Source organism: Tenrec ecaudatus, chromosome 18 (assembly GCF_050624435.1).
Source record: "Tenrec ecaudatus isolate mTenEca1 chromosome 18, mTenEca1.hap1, whole genome shotgun sequence".
Classification (NCBI taxonomy): Eukaryota; Metazoa; Chordata; class Mammalia; order Afrosoricida; family Tenrecidae; genus Tenrec; species Tenrec ecaudatus.
Window position 1 is genome coordinate 11,999,494 of NC_134547.1, and position 6,365 is coordinate 12,005,858.

Genomic DNA, 6,365 nt, shown 5'->3' on the forward strand with positions numbered 1-6,365 from the left:
AGTCTCCGGGGGTCACGTCAGTGCAGCTGATGATACTCTTGGGGTTTCACAGACACTGTTGGCATCCTCTCCCAAATCTTCCCCCCAACATCGCCACCAGCTCTAGGTCCCTCCTTCTCTCTTTCTGTGCTGCTTCTTCTTCTTCTTCTTCTTCTCTTCCTCCTCCCCCTGCTCCTCCTCCTCCTCCAACTGCTCCTCCTCCTCCAACACCTCCCCCTGCTCCTCCTCCTCCTCTTCATCCTCCTCCTCCTGCAACTCCTCTTGCTGCTGCTGTTGGGCCCCCTCCTCCTAGTCTTCAGGCACATTGGGTGTGACTTCTTCTTCTAGATTTCCATGCAGCTTGCTGTGCACCGGGGGAAGGGCATTTCTCTGGTTTGCTGGGATACTGCCCATAGTCTCCTCTAGGTCTGTTCCTGACTTGGGAGGGAGAGAGATGTCCTGATCTCTTGGGTTTTCTTGGTGGGTTTCCCAGCTTAGGCTTCCAAAGGGCAGGGCGTTGTCCGGGGACGCTAATCCACTCCCCGTCCTGGCTTCTGGGGAGGAGGAGATGGCCTTGGTTGGGTTGGAGGACAGGGAAGGACCCAGGCCAGGTGGATCTTCTCACAGACAAGCCCCATTTGCATGTCAAAGGGACCCCTCCCAGAAGGGTGGCCAGGAAGTGTGCCCTGGGGCCAGGAGCAGGCTGAGGGGCTGTCCTGTGAGCAGCCAGTGAGAGCAAGGCAGTGGCCCTTGGGTGTGTCCCCAAGCCAGTATAAATAGAGGCAGAAAGTTCAGAGGGAGCTCTGGCAGTCCCAGTGGATCTTCCTGCTGGCAGCAGAGCCCCCTAGGAAGAGCAAGAGCAAGAGAGAGCGAGTGAGCCAGGGAGAGCGCACTTGAGCACAGAAGACCCTGCCTGCCCTGCCCTGCCCTGAGCTGTGCTGGGCCTGAGAGAAGCTGAGCTTGCAATGGAAGGCCCTCCTGCAGAGCATTTCCACCTTGGCTTCTGGCGGGTCAGAGGCCAGTACTGCAGCCTTGGTGTGAACACGGAGGACGCGCGAGGAGGCCACTGGGCATGGCGGAGGCAGCGCCAGAGGCTCAGCTCGGCGAAGGACACGCGTGGGCACAGGCCGGTGTTCCCTGGAGAGTGGAGACGTACTCCGAAGAGGCAAGGGCAGGAGGAAGCGCAGGAGGTGCAATTCCGCGCCCCCTTCAGGGCAGACGCTGGCTCCCAGACAGAGCCTAGCACACGAGGGCGACACAGGCACAAGCAGCAGCAGTGGCAGCAGCAGAGGCAGCAGCAGCAGCAGAGGCAGCAACAGCAGCAGCAGAAGCAGAAGCAGCAGAAGCAGCAGAAGCAGCAGAAGCAGCAGCAGCAGAGGCAGCAGCAGCAGCAGCAGCAGAGGCAGCAACAGCAGCAGCAGAAGCAGCAGCAGCAGAGGCAGCAGCAGAAGCAGCAGAAGCAGCAGAAGCAGCAGCAGCAGCAGAGAAGGCTCTCAGGATGCACACCTTCCCTGGAGAGGCCGCGCAGCAGCCAAGCTGCCCAGGTGGAGCCTGCCTCTGCCCAATGGGCCCCTGGCCAAGCGGACAGGCGCCACTGGGGCTCCATGGGCACCGGGTCTCAGGCCCAGGTGGTGGTGCGGCCCCAGAGCACAGCTTTCAGCGTCAGCTCCTGCCTGGGCAACAGCCCCTCCCGGATGACCCCCAAGCCCCAGCGACCAGCCAGAGGGAAGGAGCCGCCCTGGACACGTCCACATCGCCAGCGGGAGGACCCTCCACGGGCAGCACAGTGCGCACACCGCCATCCCTCCCTACCTCTGCTCAACACTCAGCCTCCAAGCCTGCCCAGGAGACCTGCCAGCCCTGCCCACAAGCCACGGGTGGCTCCCCTCTTCTCTCCTGAAGCCGAGCAGCGACTGCTCAAAGCCATGGGCTGGCAAGAACCTGCCCAAGAGGATCACAACTACCTTCCCCTCACAAGCCAGGAGATCGCAGAATTCCACCGGAGCTATCCGCACCTCCGCAAACAGGGCGCGCGCAAAGCGCCTCTCCGCACGCTGCTCTCCTCGTCCTGGGCAGGCGCGCCCCGGCCAGCAGTTCACCACTTGGACCAGGGCACCCACAGCAGCAGCAGGGACACCTCAGATGATGAAGACTGGATGTAGCCACCCACACAGCCCACCGCCCCTCCCCATGCCCCTACCCCACCCCCACCCCCTCCTTCCCATGCATTCCCCAGGCCATCCCCTCTGCCTGCTGGCTCTATGGGGAGCTCAGGGAAGCATCTTGCCAATAAAAACTGCTCCCTCCCCTTCTCTCTCACTCTCCTTGTCTCTCTCTCTCTCTCATGCACACGCACATGCAGAACCAAATATGGATCACGTGGAACCATTAATAAAGGACAGCGAACCATTTGGTATTCGGACAGGAAATGCATCTCCAAAGACACACTGGGCGCAGAAGGAAAAGCTCAGGGAAAGGAAACCAACAGCAGAAAATAGGGGCAGCACATCCAGCCTGATGGTCAAAACCAGAAAGCCCAGAGACATCACCGTGGACGTCCTTCTTCCGACATGGGCTTGTTGGTTCCCTGGGCAGTCATCCCCTGCATTTTATTTCAGTGTTCCTCTCTCCATAGTTCCATTGCCACTTCATCCACCTCTCCTACAATTCCAAGTTCAGTCCGATTGAGAATGCTGCCATCATGGCCACGGTCCGTTGGACCACATTTTCCTTCCGTGTGCTCATGGCGACTCGGGTCCCGATTGCCTTCCCACGCATCCTGCTGCACGAACACACAAGAAACCACTCTCCGCTGCAAAGAGTCTCCGGGGGTCACGTCAGTGCAGCTGATGATACTCTTGGGGTTTCACAGACACTGTTGGCATCCTCTCCCAAATCTTCCCCCCAACATCGCCACCAGCTCTAGGTCCCTCCTTCTCTCTTTCTGTGCTGCTTCTTCTTCTTCTTCTTCTTCTCTTCCTCCTCCCCCTGCTCCTCCTCCTCCTCCAACTGCTCCTCCTCCTCCAACACCTCCCCCTGCTCCTCCTCCTCCTCTTCATCCTCCTCCTCCTGCAACTCCTCTTGCTGCTGCTGTTGGGCCCCCTCCTCCTAGTCTTCAGGCACATTGGGTGTGACTTCTTCTTCTAGATTTCCATGCAGCTTGCTGTGCACCGGGGGAAGGGCATTTCTCTGGTTTGCTGGGATACTGCCCATAGTCTCCTCTAGGTCTGTTCCTGACTTGGGAGGGAGAGAGATGTCCTGATCTCTTGGGTTTTCTTGGTGGGTTTCCCAGCTTAGGCTTCCAAAGGGCAGGGCGTTGTCCGGGGACGCTAATCCACTCCCCGTCCTGGCTTCTGGGGAGGAGGAGATGGCCTTGGTTGGGTTGGAGGACAGGGAAGGACCCAGGCCAGGTGGATCTTCTCACAGACAAGCCCCATTTGCATGTCAAAGGGACCCCTCCCAGAAGGGTGGCCAGGAAGTGTGCCCTGGGGCCAGGAGCAGGCTGAGGGGCTGTCCTGTGAGCAGCCAGTGAGAGCAAGGCAGTGGCCCTTGGGTGTGTCCCCAAGCCAGTATAAATAGAGGCAGAAAGTTCAGAGGGAGCTCTGGCAGTCCCAGTGGATCTTCCTGCTGGCAGCAGAGCCCCCTAGGAAGAGCAAGAGCAAGAGAGAGCGAGTGAGCCAGGGAGAGCGCACTTGAGCACAGAAGACCCTGCCTGCCCTGCCCTGCCCTGAGCTGTGCTGGGCCTGAGAGAAGCTGAGCTTGCAATGGAAGGCCCTCCTGCAGAGCATTTCCACCTTGGCTTCTGGCGGGTCAGAGGCCAGTACTGCAGCCTTGGTGTGAACACGGAGGACGCGCGAGGAGGCCACTGGGCATGGCGGAGGCAGCGCCAGAGGCTCAGCTCGGCGAAGGACACGCGTGGGCACAGGCCGGTGTTCCCTGGAGAGTGGAGACGTACTCCGAAGAGGCAAGGGCAGGAGGAAGCGCAGGAGGTGCAATTCCGCGCCCCCTTCAGGGCAGACGCTGGCTCCCAGACAGAGCCTAGCACACGAGGGCGACACAGGCACAAGCAGCAGCAGTGGCAGCAGCAGAGGCAGCAGCAGCAGCAGAGGCAGCAACAGCAGCAGCAGAAGCAGAAGAAGCAGAAGCAGCAGAAGCAGCAGAAGCAGCAGCAGCAGAGGCAGCAGCAGCAGCAGCAGCAGAGGCAGCAACAGCAGCAGCAGAAGCAGCAGAAGCAGCAGCAGCAGCAGAGAAGGCTCTCAGGATGCACACCTTCCCTGGAGAGGCCGCGCAGCAGCCAAGCTGCCCAGGTGGAGCCTGCCTGTGCCCAATGGGCCCCTGGCCAAGCGGACAGGCGCCACTGGGGCTCCATGGGCACCGGGTCTCAGGCCCAGGTGGTGGTGCGGCCCCAGAGCACAGCTTTCAGCGTCAGCTCCTGCCTGGGCAACAGCCCCTCCCGGATGACCCCCAAGCCCCAGCGACCAGCCAGAGGGAAGGAGCCGCCCTGGACACGTCCACATCGCCAGCGGGAGGACCCTCCACGGGCAGCACAGTGCGCACACCGCCATCCCTCCCTACCTCTGCTCAACACTCAGCCTCCAAGCCTGCCCAGGAGACCTGCCAGCCCTGCCCACAAGCCACGGGTGGCTCCCCTCTTCTCTCCTGAAGCCGAGCAGCGACTGCTCAAAGCCATGGGCTGGCAAGAACCTGCCCAAGAGGATCACAACTACCTTCCCCTCACAAGCCAGGAGATCGCAGAATTCCACCGGAGCTATCCGCACCTCCGCAAACAGGGCGCGCGCAAAGCGCCTCTCCGCACGCTGCTCTCCTCGTCCTGGGCAGGCGCGCCCCGGCCAGCAGTTCACCACTTGGACCAGGGCACCCACAGCAGCAGCAGGGACACCTCAGATGATGAAGACTGGATGTAGCCACCCACACAGCCCACCGCCCCTCCCCATGCCCCTACCCCACCCCCACCCCCTCCTTCCCATGCATTCCCCAGGCCATCCCCTCTGCCTGCTGGCTCTATGGGGAGCTCAGGGAAGCATCTTGCCAATAAAAACTGCTCCCTCCCCTTCTCTCTCACTCTCCTTGTCTCTCTCTCTCTCTCATGCACACGCACATGCAGAACCAAATATGGATCACGTGGAACCATTAATAAAGGACAGCGAACCATTTGGTATTCGGACAGGAAATGCATCTCCAAAGACACACTGGGCGCAGAAGGAAAAGCTCAGGGAAAGGAAACCAACAGCAGAAAATAGGGGCAGCACATCCAGCCTGATGGTCAAAACCAGAAAGCCCAGAGACATCACCGTGGACGTCCTTCTTCCGACATGGGCTTGTTGGTTCCCTGGGCAGTCATCCCCTGCATTTTATTTCAGTGTTCCTCTCTCCATAGTTCCATTGCCACTTCATCCACCTCTCCTACAATTCCAAGTTCAGTCCGATTGAGAATGCTGCCATCATGGCCACGGTCCGTTGGACCACATTTTCCTTCCGTGTGCTCATGGCGACTCGGGTCCCGATTGCCTTCCCACGCATCCTGCTGCACGAACACACAAGAAACCACTCTCCGCTGCAAAGAGTCTCCGGGGGTCACGTCAGTGCAGCTGATGATACTCTTGGGGTTTCACAGACACTGTTGGCATCCTCTCCCAAATCTTCCCCCCAACATCGCCACCAGCTCTAGGTCCCTCCTTCTCTCTTTCTGTGCTTCTTCTTCTTCTTCTTCTTCTTCTCTTCCTCCTCCCCCTGCTCCTCCTCCTCCTCCAACTGCTCCTCCTCCTCCAACACCTCCCCCTGCTCCTCCTCCTCCTCTTCATCCTCCTCCTCCTGCAACTCCTCTTGCTGCTGCTGTTGGGCCCCCTCCTCCTAGTCTTCAGGCACATTGGGTGTGACTTCTTCTTCTAGATTTCCATGCAGCTTGCTGTGCACCGGGGGAAGGGCATTTCTCTGGTTTGCTGGGATACTGCCCATAGTCTCCTCTAGGTCTGTTCCTGACTTGGGAGGGAGAGAGATGTCCTGATCTCTTGGGTTTTCTTGGTGGGTTTCCCAGCTTAGGCTTCCAAAGGGCAGGGCGTTGTCCGGGGACGCTAATCCACTCCCCGTCCTGGCTTCTGGGGAGGAGGAGATGGCCTTGGTTGGGTTGGAGGACAGGGAAGGACCCAGGCCAGGTGGATCTTCTCACAGACAAGCCCCATTTGCATGTCAAAGGGACCCCTCCCAGAAGGGTGGCCAGGAAGTGTGCCCTGGGGCCAGGAGCAGGCTGAGGGGCTGTCCTGTGAGCAGCCAGTGAGAGCAAGGCAGTGGCCCTTGGGTGTGTCCCCAAGCCAGTATAAATAGAGGCAGAAAGTTCAGAGGGAGCTCTGGCAGTCCCAGTGGATCTT